General features: G+C 36.2%; 1 pseudogene; it reads left to right on the top strand.

Moving 5' to 3' along the window:
- LOC136131342 (tigger transposable element-derived protein 1-like) overlaps nt 1-23479 on the top strand; it is a 29043-nt pseudogene extending 5564 nt beyond the window's left edge.
- Nucleotides 23480-24255: the final 776 nt, after the last annotated feature.

Genomic DNA, 24255 nt, shown 5'->3' with positions numbered 1-24255 from the left:
TGCCTGCTTTCTGGAGGGTTTTTATCATAAATTGGTGTTGAATTTTGTCAAAAGCTTTTTCAGCATCTACTGAGACGATCATATGCTTTTTCTCCTTCAATTTGTTAATATGGTTTATCACATTGATTGATTTGTGTATATTGAAGAATGCTTGCATTCCTGGGATAAACCCCACTTGATCACGGTGTATGATCCTTTCAACGTGCTGCTGGATTCTGTTTGCTAGTATTTTGTTGAGGATTTTTGCATGTATGTTCATCAGTGATATTGGCCTGTAGTTTTCTTATTGTGTGGCATCTTTGTCTGGTTTTGGTATCAGGGTGATGGTGGCCTCGTAGAATGAGTTTGGCAGTGTTCCTCCCTCTCCTATATTTTGGAAGAGTTTGAGAAGAATAGGTGTTAGCTCTTCTCTAAATGTTTGAAAGAATTCACCTGTGAATCCATCTGGTCCTGGGCTTTTGTTTGTTGGAAGATTTTTAATAACAGTGTCAATTTCAGTGCTTGTGATTGGTCTGTTTATATTTTCTATTTCCTCCTGGTTCAGTCTCAGAAGGTTGTGCTTTTCTAAGAATTTTTCTATTTCTTCCAGGTTGTCCATTTTATTGGCATATAGTTGCTTGTAGTAATCTCTCATGATCCTTTGTATTTCTGCCGTGTCAGTTGTTACTTCTCCTTTTTCATTTCTAATTCTGTTGATATGAGTCTTCTCCCTTTTTTTCTTGATGAGTCAGGATAATGGTTTATCAATTTTGTTTATCTTCTTAAAGAACCAGCTTTTAGCTTTATTGATCATTGCTACTGTTTACTTCATTTCTTTTTCATTTATTTCTGATATGATCTTTATGATTTCTTTCCTTCTGCTAACTTTGGGGGGTTTTTTTGTTGTTGTTCTTCTTTCTCTAATTGCTTTAGGTATAGGTTAGGTTGTTTATTTGAGGTATTTCTTGTTTTTTGACGTAGAATTGTATTGCTATAAACTTCCCGCTTAGAACTGCTTTTGCTGCATCCCATAGGTTTTGGGTCATTGTGTTTTCATTGTCATTTGTTTCTAGGTATTTTTAATTTCCTCTTTGATTTCTTCAGTGATCTCTTGGTTATTTAGTAGTGTATTGTTTAGTCTCCATGTGTTTGTATGTTTTACACATTTTTTCCTGTAACTGATATCTAGTCTCATAGTGTTGTGGTCAGAAAAGATACTTGATATGATTTCAATTTTCTTAAATTTACCAAGGCTTGAATTGTGACTAAAGATATGATCTATCCTGGAGAATGCTCCATGAGCACTTGAGAAGAAAGTGTAACCTGCTTGTTTGGGATGGAATGTCCTATAAATATCAATTAAGTCCATCTTGCTTAATGTATTTTTTAAAGCTAATGTTTGTTTATTTATTTTCATTTTGGATGATATGTCCATTGGTGAAAGTGGGGTGGTTAAAGTCCCCTACTATGATTGTGTTACTGTCGATTTCCCCTTTTATGGCTGTTAGCATTTGCCTTACATATTGAGGTGCTCCTATGTTGGGTGCATAAATATTTATAATTGTTATATCTTCTTGGATTTATCCCTTGATCATTACATAGTGTCCTTCTTTGTCTCTTGTAATAGTGTTTATTTTAAAGTCTACTTTGTCTGATATGAGAATTGCTACTCCAGCTTTCTTTTGATTTCTATTTGTATGGAATATCTTTTTCCATCCCCTCACTTTCAGTCTGTGTGTGTCCCTAGGTCTGATGTGGGTCTCTTGTAGACAGCATATGTATGGGTCTTGTTTTTGTATCCATTCAGCTAGTCTATGTCTTTTGGTTGGAGCATTTAATCCATTTATATTTAAGGTAGTTATCCATAGTATGTTCTTATTACCATTTTCTTAATTGTTTTTGGTTTGTTATTGTAAATCTGTTCCTTCTCTTATGTTTCCTGCCTAGAGAAGTTCCTTTAGCATTTGTTGTAGAGCTGGTTTGGTGGTGCTGAATTCTCTTAGCTTTTGCTTGTCTATAAAGCTTTTAATATCTCCGTTGAATCTGAATGAGATCCTTGCTGGGTAGAGTAATCTTGGCTGTAGGTTTTTCCCTTTTATGACTTTAAATATGTTCTGCCACTCCTGTCTGCCACACATAAAACCAGAAACAAATTAGATGCAGAAAGGAAACCCCAGTCTACAGTTGCTCCCAAACTCCAAAACCTCAATTTTGGGATGATTCGTTGTCTATTCAGGTATTCCACAGATGCATGGTACATCAAGTTGATTTTGGAGATTTAATCCACTGTTTCGGAGGCTGCTGGGAGAGATTTCCCTTTCTCTTCTTTGCTTGCATAGCTCCTGGGATTCAGCTTTGGATTTGGCCCTGCCTCTGTGTGTGGGTCACCTGAGGGCATCTTTGGGGAAGTCTGAGGTCTTCTGCCAGCATTCAGCAGGTGTTCTGTAGGAGTTGTTCCACATGTAGATGTAGTTTTGATGTATGTGTGGGGAGGAAGGTGATCTCCCCTTCTTACTCCTCTGCCATCTTGAAGGTGCCCCCCTGTGCCCCCCCCTCTGTTTCCTGCAGTCATGTTTTCTTGAACTCCTACTCTTTGGATGTCAGATTCCCTGGATTGCTATCCTAATCATGTCCTTATTTTCCTATTTCCCTGCTCGTTGGTATTTATTTTCTAGATTTCCTCAAAGTATCTTCCAAACCTCTATTGACTTTAAAATATTTTTAAATTATATTTTTAATTTCCAAGAGTGGTTTATAATTCTCTTCATGCTTCATTAAAAAAATCCATCTGCTTTCAATTTATGAGTGGAATATCTCTCTGAGAATATTAAGACTAGTTTTATTTGTTATTATTTATTTTAGTTTTTCCTCATGTTCACTGCATTATCTCTGTTTCCTCCGGGTCCTTTTTTTTTTTTTTTTTTTCTGTTTGTCTACTTTGGTTTCTGTTTTCCAGGTTAGAGGTTTTGAGCCTTGAATGTATAGTCCTATCTTAGAGTGAAGTAGTATAAAGAGCTGATTAGAGGCTCTGTGACTATGTGTTTGTTGGTGTGTGTGTTTTGGGAGAGGGTTGTGTTTGTTAAGTGGGGAGCTTTGCTGCAGGATGATTGGACTTGTCCAATATCAGTGTCCTTAGGTATTTTTTTTTTCTCTTTGCAGAGAGGAATACTCCAGTCTTATATTCTGGAGACAAAATATGATACCCTGGCAGTACAATCCTGGCTGCCAGCAAACTGGTAGGTGATAAAAGGAAGGGGGTTAGAGAATCTCATCTTTCCTAATATGAAATTTCCCTGGATTCCCTTGGGTTCTGTACGATGCGTCATCCTCACTCTCAGCTTACTGATTCCTGAGTGGTAATTGATACCTCCTTTCCTGAGCTTTTCTGGGGTTTGACCTACTCATTACTACTTTCCTGCAAAAGCACTTCTACTTACACTTTCCTTTGATCTGCAGTGTCAGCTAACTCATATCTATTCTCACTCCATTTTCCAAAATTTTGCTGATAATCCTTAACTACTGTCTTCACTTCCTTCTCTTTGTCCTTGTGTTTTTTTGTTTTTAACTTAAAAAAAAATTTCTTTACTGTCATTCTATATGGGTTTGGGTGGTGATGGTGATAAGTACATGTATTCAACTTGCAATGTTCCATCAACTGTTTACTGGCTTCTGTTGTAGGCCATGGTCAAATCTGATGTAGGCCTGATGATGCAGTTAAAATGTACATAATTGTGGTCCATCAAGAATTTCTTGTATGATAAATGGGTAGACTCATGGGTGATGATACAGTCCCTTCTGCATCCTAAAAGTCTAAGAACCTGGGGTTTTGGCTCCTCTGGCCCTGCAATTTCTTCCTACCAAGAACAGTGAACTTTAGAACTTAAAAAAAAAGCAATGCATTTGAAGCAGCCTCTACTAGTCTGTCCCCTTGATTTTGTTCATATCATTGCACTGCTAGTTGGAAGTTCTGGTAGCTGACCAAAGGGAAGGCAGCCTTAAACTAAGTCTCCATTATCTTCATTATTAGCTTTTCATCTCTGACCTAATTTATCCTCCAATTCCTAGGAAAAAGAATTGGCTGCATTATTTTTTTGTTCCCTTTCTGTCTTGGTATGTTCTCTTCCAAAACTTCTAATAGTTGTCAGATTTATTACTTTTCATGTATTTTCTCTGTCCACCAGAGTGTAATCTCCTTGAGGGCAGGACTAATTCACATTCAATGTTGTTCCCAGCGACATTCTTGGCACATAAAGATGTTCGGTATTTATTTGTTAAATGAATGAATATGGAGATTAATGAAACGTCAGATGAAATACATAAAATTAGCTCAGTTGTTCTGGTCATCTGCAAAGACTTACAGAAAAATCAATATTTATGGTTCTTATTAGGAAAGCAAGTAATCCTCGAAGATTAAAGAGCCTTTTTTTTTTTTTTTTTTTTTGCAGTACGCGGGCCTCTCACTGCTGTGGCCTCTCCCGTTGCAGAGCACAGGCTCCGGACGCGCAGGCTCAGCCGCCATGGCTCACGGGCCCAGCCGCTCCGTGGCATGTGGGATCTTCCCGGACTGGGGCACGAACCCGTGTCCCCTGCATCGGCAGGTGGACTCCCAATCACGGCGCCACCAGGGAAGCCCTAAACAGCCTTTTTTGATTCCTTACATTAAGAATTAAAGTCTCCATTTCTATTTTTTGGCAGCATACTGTTTCTATATCTGTGTTAAAATTTATTTTATTCTGCTTGGTGTTACAGTTGGCTAGTCATCTGCTTTTATAAGATTATAAGCTACTTGAGGGCAGAGGTCGTACCAATGGTCTCTGCCTTCTCATGGCACAAAGAACAATGAACAGATACAATGAGCTTAATTCATGTTTGCAGCATTCCACTGAACTGCCTTGAATGTGTCACGCATGCAAAGGTGGTATATGTGCTGATGAGAGTGTGAGGCTATCAGTGAAGAAGGGAAGAAAATTAGCAGAGATTTTCTGTTTACTCTGAATCACTTTTCTATGGGAAATTGATCAACTAAAGTTTTAACTTACAGAGCAGACTCTTACACTATATATTCCACTCTATTCCTTACCTTATCTTCCACAAAGAACCTTCTTGATGGCTCTAAATTACAAAGGTTTGACACATAAGTCACTGATATATCAATATGCCCTATAAAAATTAATAGATGGTCTCCACCAAAGCAGTCAATAATTTGAATAATTTTATGATTATTATCCTATTACATATTCTAAGATTTACATAGAATTAATTTTATTTATTTTAGGACAATACCAGGGGAAAATCCCACTCTTCTTCCCACTTTCTTCTTAAAAGAAAGGAAGACATGTGTGAAGATATTCGTGCTGATTCCTTGAAAATGCTGAATGCCAAGGAAAATGTACTGACTCCAGAGTGAAGAGATGATCATCTGCAATGATCAGTCCATGAGTCCAAAAACTCAGCCAAGTGGGTGGCATGATTCAACGTTCAAGTATAGTGTAGCCCACTCCATGTGGCATAAACACAGAGTCTAGTGCATGGACAGTTGTTTCTGGAACAATGTTATTAAGTTTCTTCAAACATTTAGAAAGTGTATTTATTTTAATCACTGTAATCATAACAGGAATGTGTGTAGATGCTAAAAATAATACAAATGCTACCTATATGATACAAGTCACTGAGCAGTGAAAATGGTTTCCCAGCTGCAAATAGCCAGGGTAACAAATATATTTCATGTTGAAAATCTGGGTCATTTTATACCAAGGAACAATTTAACGGTGACAGTAAAAAAATTAAAATTTAAATATAAGGTCTAAGGTTTAATCCGATTTCTGAAAATAGTTTATAGCACTATCTTTAAAGTGTGAGTATGTGTGTGCATGTGGGTGTGTATAAATATAAATATAAATTTTGGGTCAGGGTATAAGCTGCTCTGAAAAAGCATGAAATAGGAACAAATAGTAGAAGTCTGAGGATAATTCATAAATTGAATACTTAAATTTAAAGACTCCTGAAAGTTGTAATTACTAAAGATTTAGGACAATCCAGGTCAAGACTCTGTGGGGAAGTAAGTTAGCCCCTGGGCTAGGAGTAGAGCAAGTGAAAGCACCAGAGTGCCATGGTCCCAAGGCCACGAAGGTCATTCAGGTGCTAGACTAAGCATGTGTGCTCTCACCTGTGAAACTTTTCCTACTTTCTCGAGGCTGTGTTCCGTCCTGTACCTAACCATGGCTTGTTAAATGGTGCACAGTGCCTGGATCCTCCCCTAACTTCTTGTATATGCTCTCCTCAGTTGTGTTTTCGATGTCTGCTTAGTTACCTGACCCAAATCATGATTGCTTGCTTTATTTGGTGGGTTTACTTTGGATTATACTTTAAGCCCATGAAATCTTTAGTGATGACTCAAGAGGACAGGTTAATTCCTTCCCTGGGTGGTCCAAAGATTGCAGAATTTTTTATTTTGTCATTGAGGATAAAAGGGGTAATTTGAATAAATATGGAATAAGGACAGAATTATATTCTCTGGGGAAAATTTAGCCAGATAAAATGCAATACTTCTTTTCGAGTTACTTAAATTCTCAGTTATATGGAATTTGATTTCTTCTAGGGCTCTGATTATTGAGCTGTGAAAATTGATGAAAATAAGGTTGTTTTATAACTTTCAGTTTCCTAACAGTGAAAAACAACTGAATATTCTGCCTTCATATTCCTGACACTTCCCAGGATTGGCCTCCTTTCTTGCTTTCCATGATACTTCATGTTCTTAATCTCCCTTTCCCACTCTTCCCTGTCTCTTTTAGGATCCTACTGCCCTCCAAATCTGGTCATTACCCATGGTTCCATTCCCTGTTCTTTCTCTCTGGTTTGTTACCCTTGCTCTCCTTATCCTCTTTTAGCTTCTACCATCACCCCACTAGCGATGGCTCAAATTTATATTTCCAACTCCTCCATAATTCCAGGCACTTATTTCCACTGCCTGTTGAATATCCTTATGTCTATATCCATCTGTATTTAAAATTCAGCATTTCTTTACAAACTCAACATTGTCTCGCTAAAATAGTCACTATCTTTTCCAGTCATCTTTGACCACACTCTCTCCTTTAGCCCTTCTATCTAAGTAGTTTCCACTAATTTTCATCTCCATAGTGATTCATATATGTCTTCTAATTTTTGTTGTTGTTGTTGTTCGCGGGTCTCTCACTGTTGTGGCCTCTCCCGTTGCGGAGCACAGGCTCCGGACGCGCAGGCTTGGCGGCCATGGCTCACGGGCCCAGCCGCTCCGCGGCATGTGGGATCCTCCTGGACCGGGGCACGAACCTGTGTCCCCTGCATCAGCAGGCGGACTCTCAACCACCGTGCCACCAGGGAAGCCCAATGTCTTCTAATTTTTAAAATCATCATTGTCCTCATTTACTATTTGGTCACTAGTAGTCCAGTGCATATAGGGCACACATGATAAATGCTTGCTCCTTTACCACTATTTATCACCTTCATTGTCTATTACCTGGATTATTCTAGTAGAATTTTAACTGACCTTCCTGCTACCATTCTTTTGCTCCTCTAATTTACACTATATATAGCTGCCAGATTACTCTTCTTCTTTTTGTTTTGTTTTTGTTTTTGGCCTTGCTGCACAGCTTGTGGCATCTTAGTTCTCTGGCCAGGTACTGAACCCAGGCCCTTGGCAGTAAGAGCGCAGAGTTCTAACCACTGGAGCACCAGGGAATTCCCCAGATTACTCTTCTTAATGCACAGGTCTGACCAATTGCTATTACACAATTATAGCAAAGCAGGCAAGGCTTTAACCAAATGTGATCCTACCTTTCGGCTAAAATTCCAAAGTACTTTTAAAATACATTTTTAAAGGCAATTTAAAAATTTTTCCTTCAACTTTTTTTTGATATAAATGATGATAAATAGATGAGTGGACCATATCTTACAGTTAGAACCAAACTCCTAGTGCCCACAGATTGCAAAACCAGTTAACTCTCCTTCTAGTATTAAATCTTAACAAGGCTTCTTTCTTTCTGGGCATACCATGGATATCATTTATACTGGGTAAGAATGCAAGTTGTTAATTACTGAATGGACTTAAGCATTTTAACAGTCTAGATAATCAATTTTTATTCAGATGGTATTACTTTGCTAGAGTTACTAGCAACAAAAACAACAGTAACGTGATTAAATCAAACAAAATACATCATTGAGTTTTTGGTAAAAAAACTTGTTTTGCTAATAGCTTTTTTTTTTCTCTTACAGAAGTAATGCTTATTGTAAAAGTTCTAATAATATAGAAGTGTAGAAAATAAAATGTGAAAGTTTCCTTTCTTCAACCTCACAGCCCACAGTTAATAACTGGACTTATATCTGTTAACATTTTTTTCCTATGTACATACAAGCATTTGAAATAAGCATTTATATTATTTCTGTTACAGAACTAGGAACACCCTAGTAAACATACTGCCTGTGCTCCACCCACATCTCTTTGGAGCCTGTTTACCAGTTCTGGCCATCCTCTTGCCCTGTGTGTTTGCTGGAGGCTGCCCTTGGGCTACTGGAGGGGCTTTGTGGCACACAGGGATGGAAGTGCTTGGGATTTGATGACCCACTAGATCAGGGTGTAGCCAAGGACTGACTGGTGAGTGAATAAGTTACCTCCAGAGCTCCTTCTGGTATCAGACTGAGGTTGAGACTTTGCCTAAAATAACACCCTATTTACCCATTCCAGGACTTGCTTGCTCTACTCCCTGTAAGTTTCTGCTGGAGCCCTTCCTTAATATGTCATTTGTGTGTAAATCCTTGTCTCAGGCACTGCTGTTGAGAACCCAGCCTAAGACAATCAGATACATCAAACCAATCTTTCTCCTTTGTCAATCATGAGTATTAAGCACTTTTTCTTTCAGTAATCTTTCCTAGGCTCTCTGCTAAATGTCTTCATGTAGTTTATGTACTCACTTTCAAATGGGAGAAAAATGCTACTGACCTAGCATTGTTTTCCTTTGTTTTTAGAAAAGCAGTGATAAAACTGCAAATGTGCATCAGCATTCCCTCTCACACATTAACTAAATACTGAGCCAGGAACAGGGGTAAAGTAAACAGAGAACTGAACAAAACTGACCTATGTGAGGGAGAATTTGTGACTCTGTCTCCATGTGCTTCTCTAACCAAATGATCTTAAGCCTTATGTGGGGCAATGAAATTTCATGCTCAGAAATGAGGTTAAAGACTTCTTAAGACCCTTAACATTTAAAAAAGAGATTTTAACTTATGATAATTAAGACAACATCAAACCTAATGTATAGTCTTGTAACTGTTTCGTTCTCTGACTTTTACTAGAGAAACCACTAAACAAACAAAACCACTTCTTGTCAAGGTCCTTCAACTGCCTGCAATCCAGGAGGCGGCAAGTTTATAAAATAAGGCAGCTAAAAAAACAACACATGGTGGCCTATAATCAGATTCACATGGTCCACGTTGAAGACATTTAGAGAAGCCCAGAACTATTCTGTAGAGAAGTTATCAGGAAAAGCTTTACTAAAAAGTTGACATTGGAATTGAGCCTTGAAAGTTGTAGCACTTAGGTAATGAAAGGTCACGCATTCCAAGTAGAAGTTCATGGATAAGTACTAAGCTTAGAATGAGCATACTTGGTGCGCTTTGAGGAGAGAAGGAAGCATTAAGGGAAACTCTGACCACAGCAGAAGGTATAGACTCCGGAATCATGTTCAAATGGGGTTTTATATAGTTGGATAGGCAAGGTGAGGTCAGATAATGGAAAATCTCAAATGCTGGGCTGAGGAGTTTCGACTTGATTAGAAAGGCCACAATGACGGAGTATAGATTTTTAAGCAAGTAAATGGCATGATATTAGAGGTTTTATAAAGATTAACTTAGCTTTGGTATATCAGAGAGTTTATTGTAGGGTTTAGTATATCAGAACGTTTATTACTAAAAATTTGTTGGAGACTGCAATTTTGTATGAAGATAAAGGCCTAGATTTGAAGAAATGACAAGGTAGGGATAAACGCTAGAGACCATAAAAGAAAAAGATGCCAGAACTTGGTAACTGACTATTAGGGGTGGGGTATAGAAAAGATTAGAAGACGAGTCTAAGGTTCAAACTTTTGAGTACTTTGGGAAAACGTGTGTGTGTGTTGTGGGGGGGAGAATGGAGCTGCACATAAAGAAAGCTTATTCAGGTGGGAGTGTGCCCTAATTTGATTTTTAGACCCTTGGGGTTAAAGCAGAGTGTTCTGGCAGAAGTGTCCTGTTGGAATTTTATTTCCTGGAAATAAATATGAAACTAAAGCTTGACTGAAAAATTAGTGTTGGAGATATAAAATCTGTGTTCATTAGGGTAAAGATGAGAATTTAAGCTTTGGATAGAATTGGATACATTCCTAACAATGGGAATACATAGAGAAAATAGCTGAAGATGGAAAACCGAGGCCTATTAACCTCCCATTTAAGTTCTGCTTAGAGATATCATTACATCTGAATGGTCATTGGAGGTTATATGCTAACTTAGCAAAAGATATAGCCTATTTTGTTAGTTTAACACTCCATGAAGCCAGGAAATATAACCTCCTTCTCCACAGTTCCCTCGTTCTGCTTTGGCTCTTTAGAATTCCCTCATTCCTTCTTTGGGGAATATGGACTAGGGAAGGCAGAGGGGAGAAGGGTAGGGGACATCTGTATTTACTCCTTCTCCCACGTCATCGTCATACTCTGTTCTCTACACTATTGGATCTGGAATGAATTCCCATTGTAGTCGTATATTAAGAACTGAGCTCCCTCTATATTGGGTTAATACGTGACTTCAGTGCACATGCTCACCAACTTTCGTTTTTTGCTTTTTGTTTTTTTAATCTGATGACTGAAGATAGTGCCCCTGCTTCTGCTTCACAGGGACCTAGTAAAGATTAGAAAAACTCGGGAGCACCCAGGGGATGTATATCTATGGATATTTCACAGTATACTCAGTTTATTGTCTTTAGTTCCAGTAAAAATAGCCTATTGGGGATAAGTTCAAAGTCTATGGAATCTGGTGTTAATACGTGAATCAATGTTTCAAAGGAATATGCTTTTGAAAACCTCTCTAGAACTCAGATGTTTTATGAATATGGTAATGATAATAAAGCTAATAATTATAAATAATAATTCTGTGTTAAAAATGTATCTCCGGGATATGGGAACATACGTATATGTATAACTGATTCACTTTGTTATAAAGCAGAAACTAACACACCATTGTAAAGTAATTATACTCCAATAAAGATGTAAAAAGAAAAAAAAATGAAAAAGAATATAAAGTGAGAAGTTTCCTTAAGAGTCTGTTCTAAAAAAAAATGTATCTCTGGGACTTCCCTGGTGGCATAGTGGTTAAGAATCCGCCTGCCAATTCAGGGAACACAGGTTCGATCCCTGGTGCAGGAAGATCCCACGTGCTGCAGAGCAACTAAGCCCGTGCACCACAACTACTGAGCCTGCGCTCTAGAGCCCGCAAGTCACAATTACTGAAGCCTGCACACCTAGAGCCTGTGCTCCACAGCAAGAGAAGCCACCGCAGTGGGAAGCTCACACACTGCAACGAAGAGTAGGCCCCGCTTGCTGCAACTAGAGAAAGCCCACGTGCAGCAATGAAGACCCAACACAGCCAAAAATAAATAAATAAATAAATAAATAAATAAATAAATAAATAAAAAAGTATCTCCTTGAAGATGCAATTGTTACCATGTTATTCCCCTGAATTTTAATTAGAACATGCCACTTCTTTAAATTGGATAGAGGCAATAGTGTGATAAGACAACATGTATCTAAACTGTCTTCATTTCACACTTTTTTGGTTACAACCACTATGTCATTGACTTTCCTCTGTTCTTGTTCCAAACCAGATTGATTTTCAAGAGAGAAATTTCCCACTTAGCTCTTGGACCCAAAGAGAAACTGACAACCGATCAGACTCCTGTTGCAGCTTCCATTGTAATTTCAACACAACCCTCTGAGAAAGGTTCTACCATATGTGAGAATACAGTGACCCAAAGGGAAATATCAAAAAATTAGACCACTCTGATATAACAAGCTTTTTCAATCCTGTAATCAGTGGCTATTTACAAAGAACAAGTGCACAATTTAGATTGTCACTCAAGGACTAAAATACCAAGAAGGTGATTTTAGATCTGTAATTTTCCCCCATAAATTCTATAATAATAATTTTAAAAAATCTGATGCAGAATATATTTTTTACTCCTCTAGAGCAAGAATATAGTGAATAAAGAATTACAGTTGTTAATAAGGTACAGATAAAAACTTACCATATAGAGTAACATTTGTGTTTTGGCTTTTTTATTCAAATATTCTCTATTGACAAAAATATTTTTCTTTATGAAGGAGGCACTATGGCAAAGTAGAAAGAACCTGAGCTTACAAGTTAGTCCTGGATTCAAATTCCCACTTGGCCACTTTCTGGTTTTGTGGCCTTAAATGAAATATTTAATCTTATTTTCATTCTTGTTATTTCTTAATCTATAAAATGAGGAATAATAATGACTACTTAACAAGACTTATTCCAACGAACTAAATGTGCTTGGCACATAGTAGGTGCTTAGTATAAAAAAGAAAGTATTCCTTTGCCTGGATATATGAAAGTTCATACAACATTGTTGTGTGATTTCTTCTCTTAATAACTCCCCATTTTAGAAGGTCAACTAGTAAAATCAACCAAGGATGAAAGAGCTAGGTAGAAAGTCAGTGTTTGTTTTATTTGAATAGCTGTAACATCACACAGCAAATACACTTTTAGTGATTTTTGGTGAGCTGATCTTTAAAAAAAAGATAATGGAAAAATATGAACTGCCAAAAAGTCTCACCATATATGGCTATTTAGTTTCCAAGCTGGGTTCTGAGTTATCTAAGTTATCATAAGAAACACTCTGACATTCAGGATTTTTGTAAGAGCCACACAAATCCCTGGTCAATTTATAGGTAGATACCTGCCCACACTGAGCATACTCAACAGAAAGTTTTCTTCCTCCATAGCCCCTTGCTCCTCCTTTGCATCCTCTCAAATTAATTACAGTTTATGTTCAGGAAAGAACATTCCTGTTTGCAACCCTTCCTTTCTGTTATTACTTAGGTCATATACAGCAAGACATCCAGATGCTCTGTTACTAGTTAAGTAACTGAACTTTACCTCTTTGGGCCTAAATTGCCTCATTGGTATTAGGTCAGTGACTCTCAAGTTCTGGTCCTGGAACTTAGACTTCGTTAGAATCACCTGAGATATATGTTCAAAATACACATTCCTGAACGTAGCCTCAGATTTCTGAATTTCTGGGGGTGGGGTCAAGAGTTAACAAGTTCCACAGGTCATTCTATGTATAGTTGGGTTTAGGAACCAGTATAGTCTTTCCCCCTTGCAGACTCCAAGTTCATTCAATTCTCGATTTTCCAACTAGGCTTTAAGTATCATGGGTGTGTTTATTCTCCTCACCTCTGAGAGAGGCTGAGAGGCCTGGTGGACCTCTTCTAGGGGTTGTTCAGGACAATCTCGGCCACAGGAGAAAAGTTTGTGAATCAAGCTGGCATTGCATTCTCTCTGGGTGCCCTCCAACATTTTCATATATCAATTTTTCCTCAGTTCTTAAGACAGACGAATTAGCTTTAAAGAATTATGGCTTGAGATTTTCCTGAATATGTAAGTATTGACAGTACATGGAAGTCTTCACACTGACTGCATCATTTCTACTAATGATACAGGAACTTTACTTGATTTAGTCCTTGTTCCAGCTATATATACATGTGAAAAATTGCTTTTCAACTGCAACTGGCTGGAAATCAAAGTGTTTATTTGGGGAATAGATTCTGCCCTGTGAACCTCTGATATGTTATAGTATTAATTTTTTCAGTTCTCAATATGAAAGGAACACAGATGAATCATAGGATATTCAGAAAGTATAGAAAATTATAAGGAGAAAGATTGAAATTATCCATAATCCTACTATACAGAAACAACACTCAAGACTTTGATGCAATTTTTCCAGTTGTGTTTGCACACAGACTATGCAAAAATAAATATTTAGGATTTTTGCCAAATACGTAATTTTAATCCTTCTCTTCCTGCTTAATATTTTATATTGAACATTTTCTCCTATTTAATATTCTTCAAAAACAAACATAATTTAATGGCTATATACTATTTCAACAATATGAAAACCATAATTTATGCAATAACCTCATTTTTATGTGTAGATTGTTTCTAACTTACTGTTCTTATAATCACTCTACAACGAGCATTTTTTAGCCATACTTATTTGAATTGCTTACTATTTCCTTAGCATTTGCTCCTAGACAAGAATTACTAAAACAGTCTAAATTTTTAAAGGTTCTAGATATGTATTACAAACTACTTTTCAGAAAAATTCAAAAATTAACACCAAGACTATATAAGAGTGTCCATTTTTCATAATATCCTTAAGTAGAGTTATTGTCATTAAAAAAAATTTGCTAATTGAAATCCTTGTTGTTTTAACTTGCTTTTCTTTAAATATTAGAGAATTTGAATTTTTACATAGGCGTTTTGAGCCAGTTGTTTTTCTTGTACTAAAAATTGTCTTAGTTCTTTTCCCTTCTTTTTTTATTAGTGTTAATGCTTTTCCGAAATAATTTCTCTATATTAATTATATTGACTTTCAATGTCTTATTGTTTGCAAATAGTTCCTGGTTGGCTGGTAGATTTTTAATCTATTTGTGATGATGACACAATTTTTAATGGTGTTAGTAATGATGGGTTACCATACCATAAAATGAGAACTTATCCATGGTAAAAATCTAGGTGGAAAATCTAGGTAGTGCAGATCTTTGGTACAATTAAGAAATGTCTGTGTGATGCATGTGGACTGGAATTTTACAAACATGCATCACAGAGCTAGAAGAGTCTTCAGGAACCATCTCTCCTCCTCCTCCCCATTTGTCTGGTGAGGAGATCAAGGTGAAGTAAGACCATGCCATATCTTTACATGTTAAACATTATGTTGTTTCATTTTCCAGAGGAAAAAAAAAGAGACATTATGTCCTTCCTCTGATTATGAGTCTAATAAAACTTCTGATACTTAGGTCCCCTTATAGACCTATTGAATCAGAATCTCTGGAGCTGGAGCTTGAAATCCTCATTTTAACAAGTTCTGCTGGTGATCTGTAAGCATTCCAGAGTCTTAAAACTACTCGTGTTAGGGAGCTCAGATGATCAGTGGCTAATTTTCTCTCATGCTAATAGCTTCTTCAATTTTCTTCCCTTCAGTGTTCAGGTACTCAATTTGCATTATGTTAGATTGTACTCGTTACATGTTGGTTTACAAAAGTTTTTAAGTATGTGCCAGGAATCTGAAGCTAGGATTTAAACTCATACAAGGCAGGAGATGTAACTCCCCCCCTACTTTTTTCTCTTTTTAGACCAATTTGCATAATGCTGCAAAAGTTATTGACTCATAGGGATTCAAAGTGCCAAGGAAATGGAGACATTCTCATATTTAAAAAAAAAAAAAACCTCTTCTTTATATTAGGAAATGGAGGCAGAGGGTTTTAAATGTCTTCCAAAGTGTGTCAGGTTTCATGGTTTTTGATTTACTGTTTTGTGTGTGTGTGTGTGTGTGTGTGTGTGTGTGTGTGTGTGTGTGTGTTTTAGCTTGTGGATGATAAATCTTGACTTATACTACTCCAGTGATATTTTTAAAAGTGTTTTTATAAGACATTTTAGAGGCATCCTTTTGTAGCAGAGAGAGATATGAGATAATAAATTAGAATCTTGATTCTGTTTAGTTCAGCAAGACTTCATTGAGAACGGTACTTAATCACAGAAAATTAAAAAAAATATTTTGCTTTATTCTAGAGTGTTCCCAGCTCTTTTCTTTGAACTATGGATCTATTGCTGTGGGATGGAGCACAGCCCTGTCCTCGAAGGACTTGCACTTAATTTTTGGTATTGTTTTATTGTATATAATTTCATATAATTTTATTCTCCATAATTATATATAACATAATTATATTAACATAACAATTATATTTTGCAAGTACTTGCATTGCTCTTGTTTGTTTTAATAATACCATTGCTGATTTACGTTTGTATGTAATTTCATGGTCTTTTCAAAGAATATTTACACACATGGTCTTAGGAGAGCTTTAAGAATTTAGTATAATACAACAGGTAATTTTTATTGTGTGTATACATTTATTGAGTGTATACTACATGCCTGACTCCAAGTTTCCTGTGGATACCTTCACTGGATTGTTACAAGAATGCTATGAGGTACACTGCATTATCTCCCATTTATCAGGCATGAAAATGGAGCTGAACAAAGTTAAGTAATTTATGTGACAGGACCAGACTTTAGAAACCAGGCAGTCTGACTTAAGAGCCCACAGTCTTAACCATTAAACACACTGATTCACCAGAGCATAGGTAACTGTAAAATAATCTGACAGATAAGGACATTCTTGTCAAACTTCTTATATTGCTCTGATAGAAGGGAGTATACAGCTGAACTTGCTTGCAATGCTTAGTAGAATATTTTCTGTGGGTGAATATAAGCCCTGGATATTGGTCAAACAGTGACCAGAACCTCTTTTGAAATCTCCAAAACCAGAGAATATATTTTTATTCAGTTGCATTTTTGTTTTTTTTTACTTGAAGGCACCAAACAGCATAGCTACTAAATAAAGCAAAAACTATCAAGTAAAAGTGTGGGAGGTTTTAACATACATATTCAAAATTAAATCAAGTAAACAAAAGCAATAATGTAGAAGAAATGAGTAATATAAGTAACAAGATCTATTAATAGTCCAAGACAGAATCTTACATCCTTTAAATATTGTATAATTTTTTTTAAATGTCCCTGGAATATTTACAGAAATTGATCATGTGGCTGGCCAAAAAGAAAGCTTAAAACCCAAGGTGCATCTGGCATTCCTATACACTAATGATGAAAAATCTGAAAGTGAAATCAAGAAAACACTCCCATTTACCATTGCAACAAAAAGAATAAAATATCTAGGAATAAACCTACCTAAGGAGACAAAAGACCTGTATGCAGAAAATTATAAGACACTGATGAAAGAAGTTAAAGAGGATACAAATAGATGGAGAGATATACCATGTTCTTGGATTGGAAGAATCAACATTGTGAAAATGACTCTACTACCCAAAGCAATCTATAGATTCAATGCAATCCCTATCAAACTACCACTGGCATTTTTCACAGAACTAGAACAAAAAATTTCACAATTTGTATGGAAACACAAAAGACCCTGAATAGCCAAAGCAATCTTGAGAATGAAAAACGGAGCTGGAGGAATCAGGCTCCCTGACTTCAGACTATACTACAAAGCTACAGTAATCAAGACAGTATGGTCCTGGCACAAAAACAGAAAGATAGATCAATGGAACAGGATAGAAAGCCCAGAGATAAACCCACGCACATATGGTCACCTTATCTTTGATAAAGGAGGCAGGAATGTACAGTGGAGAAAGGACAGCCTCTTCAATAAGTGGTGCTGGGAAAACTGGACAGGTACATGTAAAAGTATGAGATTAGATCACTCCCTAACACCATACACAAAAATAAGCTCAAAATGGAGTAAAGACCTAAATATAAGGCCAGAAACTATCAAACTCTTAGAGGAAAACATAGGCAGAATACTCTATGACATAAATCACAGCAAGGTCCTTTTTGACCCACCTCCTACCGAAATGGAAATAAAAACAAAAATAAACAAATGAGACCTAATGAAACGTCAAAGCTTTTGCACAGCAAAGGAAACCACAAACAAGACCAAAAGACAACCCTCAGAATCGGAGAAAATATCTGCAAATGAAGCAACTGACAAAGGATTAATTTCCAAAATTTACAAGCAGCTCATGCAGCTCAATAACAAAAAAACAAACAACCCAATCCAAAAATGGGCAGAAAACCTAAATAGACATTTCTCCAAAGAAGATATACAGACTGCCAACAAACACATGAAAGAATGCTCAACATCATTAATCATTAGAGAAATGCAAATCAAAACTACAATGAGATACCATCTCACACCAGTCAGAATGGCCATCATGAAAAAATCTAGAAAGAATAAATGCTGGAGAGGGTGTGTAGACAAGGGAACACTCTTGCACTGCTGGTGGGAATGTGAATTGGTTCAGCCACTATGGAGAACAGTATGGAGGTTCCTTAAAAAACTACAAATAGAACTACCATATGACCCAGCAATCCCACTACTGGGCATATACCCTGAGAAAACCAAAATTCAAAAAGAGTCATGTACCAAAACGTTCATTGCAGCTCTATTTACAATAGCCCGGAGATGGAAACAACCTAAGTGCCCATCACCAGATGAATGGATAAAGAAGATGTGGTACATATATACAATGGAATATTACTCAGCCATAAAAAGAAACGAAACTGAACTCTTTGTAATGAGGTGGATAGACCTAGAGTCTGTCATACAGAGTGAAGTCAGAAAGAGAAAGACAAATACCGTATGCTAACGCATATATATGGAATTTAAGAAAAAAAAATGTCATGAAGAACCTAGGGGTAAGACAGGAATAAAGACACAGACCTACGGGAGAACAGACTTGAGGATATGGGGAGGGGGAAGGGTGAGCTGTGACAGGGGGAGAGAGAGGCATAGACATATATACACCAACAAACGTAAGGTAGATAGCTAGTGGGAAGCAGCCGCAAGGCACAGGGATATTGGCTTGGTGCTTTGTGACTGCCTGGAGGGGTGGGATAGGGAGGGTGGGAGGGAGGGAGACGCAAGAGGGAAGAGATATGGGAACATATGTATATGTATAACTGATTCACTTTGTTATAAAGCAGAAACTAACACACCATTGTAAAGCAATTATACCCCAATAAAGATGTTAAAAAAAAAAGAAAAACAAAAACTTTCACATAAAAAAAAAAAAAACCCAAGGTGCAGACTTTACAATTCATGTTCCCTGATAGCTATACAATAAATTTGGACATTAAGAAACATTTCTTAATAACTCTTGGATCAAAAAAAAATAAGAACAGAAATTACAAACTATCCCCAAGGCAGTAAAAGTGGGACACAGAACTCAAAATTTATGGAACATAGAAGCAGCTATACTCAGATGAAATTTATAGCTTTAAGTGGCATCATTATTAACCGATGATTAAAAATGAAGGTACCTTGTAGTTATCCTAAGAAATTAAAATTTACACAAAATAAACCAGAATATATTAATAAATATAAAATCTAAAATTTATGAAATAGAAAATAAACAAAAAAGCTAGAAAGGTTAAATAAATAAACATGGAATGTGGCTATTTAAACAGATTAATAAAACAGATAAATGTCTCGTAAGCCTGATTAAAGAAAAATAGAGGGGCTTCCCTGGTGGCTCAGTGGTTGAGAGTCCGCCTGCCGATGCAGGGGACACGGGTTCGTGCCCCGGTCCGGGAAGATCCCACATACCGCAGAGCGGCTGGGCCCGTGAGCCATGGCCACTAAGCCTGCGCGTCTGGAGCCTATGCTCCGCAGCGGGAGAGGCCACAACAGTGAGAGGCCCGTGTACCGCAAAAAAAAAAAAAAAGAAAAACAGAGTAGGAGCAAGATATGAAAGATTAGAAAGGAGAAAGGAGTCATAACTACAGCTGTGGAAGAGACTAAAAGACCTAAGAAAATGTGTGGTAACACATTTGATAACTCAGAGGAAATAAATGTTATAACAAATATAAATCACTAAAATTGATCTGAAAGTATACAAACTTTAGTATACTAAATGCTTTAGAAAATACTGGAAAGATGAATAAAAAGAAGCCATTAAAGAAGTTAATAGGACTAGATGCCTTTGTGGTTAAGTATTTTAATCAAATCCTTAGAAATCATCCAACCAAGTATTTAAACTATTCTACATCATACGAAAAGATGTAAATCTTCCCACAGTTCACAAAACCAGCTTAATCTTAACACCTGCTAAAGACAGTACAGATAAAACAATGCAATCCAACCATCTTGTAAATACAATAGCAAAAAAACTCAAGTGAAAATATAATCAAACTGAACATAGCATTGTAACAAAAAAATACAAACGATAATACACTATTACTGAGTAGAATTAATCCCAAAATGCAAGAATGGTTCAAAATCATGAAAATTAGTAGTGTAATTTTATATGCTGAAGGAGAAAAATCATGTGATTTTTTACTAATAAAGGTAAACTTTATTAGAAGGCAGTTGTTAATATTTGTCAGACATATCCAATAAAAACTCTATATGAAATAGGAAAAGAAATTACTTACCTGTAATTAAAACCTCTAAAAAGCCAACAGCAAGAAAGTAAAATTGTTCATGCTAACCACTCCAAAACATAAAAACAACACACCAACATTTACCCTCAACAAAAAATGAAATAATTGGTATAAATTTGTAAAAAAAGAGATAAAATTATATCTTCTTGGAGATATTATCTATTTAGAAAACTTAAGAAATTCCAGTAATATCAAATAGAAGAAGAAAATGTGGTAAATTGGTATATCATATTTCAAAAAATCTAAAATGCCATGGATTTTAAGATATCCCATTACTTTATATACTCCCAAGAAGGAAAAAAGTTGCCAATTATAATTAAGATATTATTATAGGGTACATCTCATTTTCAGAGATGTTAAAATGTGTGTTTCAGAATTGATGAGATAAGACAGATATGAAAAAAGCAATAGTTTCAGAATTTCACTTACCTAGCAATGAAAATTTTAAAAAGATTACCTTTACTATAGTGACAATCTATGAAATACTTAGGAATGAATTCATCAAAAAAGATATAGGACCTATATGGTAGAAAAAACCATAAATTGTTATGTAAAGGGATAAAATTCTCTGAACAAATGGATCAATATGCCATATTTTTGGATGAGAAGAGTTAAAATGGTAAAAACACCCATGCTCCCAAAATTAATATGTAAGTTCAGTACAAAGCCAATAAGGGTATTTTTGGGGGAGAATTTGACAAGATGATTTAAAATTCATATTAAATAATAAGTATTTAGAATAGCTAATAAAATTAAGAAAACAAGAATAGTAAGGGGGGATTAAGCATAAGAGATGATAAAGCATTCCATAAAGCTACCATAATCTAAATGAGCAGTTACTAGCACAGAAATTACAAACTGATCGGGGCAGGAAAAAAAGACATTGTATTTTAATTCAATGGGAAAAAGAAATAGTTTAGTTCATAAATGGTGTTGGTAAAACTGACTCTCCACCTGAGAGAAAATAAAATTTGACCCTCATTTTTTATCATATAAATTTTAGATAAATTAAATCACAACATGTAAAAAATAGAACAAGAAAATGTATGTGGTGATATGTAAAAATCAGTAGTTGAAAAAATATTTGCAACAAAGATGACAGTTAAAGTGCTATTATCTGAAATATAAAACAAGAGTTTGTACACTGATAACCATAAGACAAAACACACCCAAGGAAAATGGACAAAGGATTTGAATGGATGGTTCATAGAGGAACAAGTCCAGATGGGCAATAAACAAAATTTAATTTTTTTTTACCAGTCAGGAAAATGCTAGTAAAAACTTAAAAGAAACAACATTTTACACATCAGTTTGAAAAGTTTTAAAGGAAGATTACACCTACGATAGGTGGGAATCTGGGGAAGAGGATATTCTCATGTATGATTGGTAGAATGCACTTTTCGGAAAGCACTCTGGCAATACTTTTTAAGTAAAAAATACACATACCGTTAGACTCAGCAATTTCATTCCTGTGATTCTGTGCCATAGAAGTAAAATTCCTAGTCTCTAAGGATGTTTATTGAAGCTCTGTTTGGAGAGGCACAATACTGAAAAGCAAAGTGAATAATTATTAATAGAGGAATGAGTAAATAAACTGTGGTATATTCAAAACATAGAGTATTATAAATCTACTATAAGAGTAAGGTAGACCTATATCACCTAATTCAAATGGATATTATGCACTGTTAAGCAAGAAAAGGAAGATGTAATTCTTGCATACAATATAATACCATTTTGGTAAAACGAACAGTGATTCACCTCTCCCATGTATGTGTCCAAGATATGAACATGGAGAAAGGCGAAAGGAGATGTTTAACACTGGCTATCTAGGTGGGAGGTGGAGAGAGGGAGAAGGAAAGTGGGGGAGGAAAGAGGGGAAAAAAAAGATGCAATATAGTATAAAAAGAATCAACTTTGAGCAAGAACATGAGAAAAGAGAGAGAGGAAAAAAAAAACCCAAACAACAAGTGAACAACTCTAATAGCTCAGAATTAAATGCCCTGATAGAAGAGTGGATCATTATCTTGGCACAAATAGGGTTGGAATAAGTCTAGAGAGGGACACACAGGTGAGAATTTTGAAAACTAACAGAGCCTTCATTTAGACATGCTAGTTAAGAGTGAAATCTCCTTGCACATGGAATTAGGGACTGATTTCAGAACCCACAACTATGACCTTTACTTTTAGTTATATGTGTAACTTTGAGTGCATGATAAAATGTTTTGGAGGTCTCAAAGATTTAATTTTACAATGTGATGATTCCTTTGTTTACCTATACACTCAATATCTGTCTTCCTCTGGTAAAATTAAAGGAATGAAAGAACATTTTTCTCTCACCATTTTCATATTTAGATCATGGTGTGTATCATTTTATTTTGGAAACTTCCTGGTGCTCTCCAGAAATAAGAGTAAATATAATCTGTTACTGGTTTTCACGAATGCCTTGCACATAGTAGGAATTCAATACATAATTTGTTGAACAGGATTATATTTCACTTTTTCTGAGTGCTTTACAGCTGAGATAAATCACCAGTGGCTAATAAACAATAACTCCTAATCCCAGTGTACCCAGCATTCCTTCCTTCTTCCTTCTCTTGTAGGAGATAAGGCTTTTTATTTTATTTAAGTGCCAAAGATCTGAAAATGCAGGACATCAGTCACAATGAATAATACCAATTCCACCTTCACTCAAGTATGTATTTGGACAGTAACAGGTGATTAAAGCTATCACTGTATTACCTTGCTAACTGGAGGCACTTACCACAGTCTCCTGGTTTCTATGGCAACTGATTAAAGAATTTAAGAACTGAGGCCTCATTTAGGCTGATGCCCTTGGAAAGGTAGAATTTCTTTTCCAGAGGCTGTACTGGGAGACAAGGCTTATTTGTTTTAATGTTTTCCATTTCCCTGAATTTCACAACACAAGGTGCTCAGATACCTTTTGGTAGAACCTACTGGAAAATGTTACCAATATAAATATGTAGAGCTCAGTTTTGCCAATCCAAAAAAACACTCAGTGGGATTACTGGTAAATAGGAGGAAACTCAATGAAGACTCTGTTTTCTTTTTAGCTTCACTTTTTTTTTTTTTTTTTTTTAGCTTCACTTTTTATTTACCTCTTTGCAGCACAAGCTGTAAACAGTGATATTGATGATGTCAGGCCAAGGCCTCAGTGAAGGGCTCCCCCTTACAAAACTCATGGATTTGGATTGGTCCAATACAGACGGCATTTCATGCAATTATGCTATTCAGCCTTGACACCCTCTATGATAAACTGCCATTGAGGTAAATTCAGTGGTTCTCTTGAATGAGTTCATTTGAGTTACAAAATGGTCTCCAGGGAGAGTCAGGGCTTGCTTCCAATGGAAGGTTAAGGGATTTTTTTTTTTCCTGTTTAATCAGGAGGCATAGCTAGTCTGAGATCTAAACAGCAAATTGTTCACGTACTTCCAGAGTACTCCCAGCCTCGGCCACAGCCTTGCTTTCTCTTTGTGGATTAATTACCCAAATCTCTGAAACGAAGTGATTGTTTTTATTAACTCACTGAGGTATAATATAAGCACTTCATTGCCACATAAAAGTTACTACTTTTGTTCTTTTCTCTTGCAAAAGAAATATTAAATCTTAGCTATCAGATGTAAAAGGCGGTGCTTGCTGTTCCTTGATGCAAGAATAATGTTGATCACATTTCCATACATTTTGGGGGTAATGTTATTATGACTCAAAGTCTTGAGGTAACTTCAAAACTGCAATAAATCAACACATCTTATGGAATGACTCTAGCATGTAAGGAAGGATCACACTAGTACATAAACTGTGAGATCTTACCTGTTGGGCTCACCACTATATCCCTGTGTCTTTTACAGGTGCCTGGCCAGGGATCCCCTCCACTCAGCAATGGAGAACTTCCCTCATATTAAATCCCTCTCACCCTTTGAATCTCTCTTGCTTC

The sequence above is a fragment of the Phocoena phocoena genome, chromosome 11 (genome assembly GCF_963924675.1).
Source record: "Phocoena phocoena chromosome 11, mPhoPho1.1, whole genome shotgun sequence".
Taxonomy (NCBI): Eukaryota; Metazoa; Chordata; class Mammalia; order Artiodactyla; family Phocoenidae; genus Phocoena; species Phocoena phocoena.
Note: the sequence above shows the minus strand (reverse complement) of the source record. Positions and strands in the feature narration are given on the sequence as shown.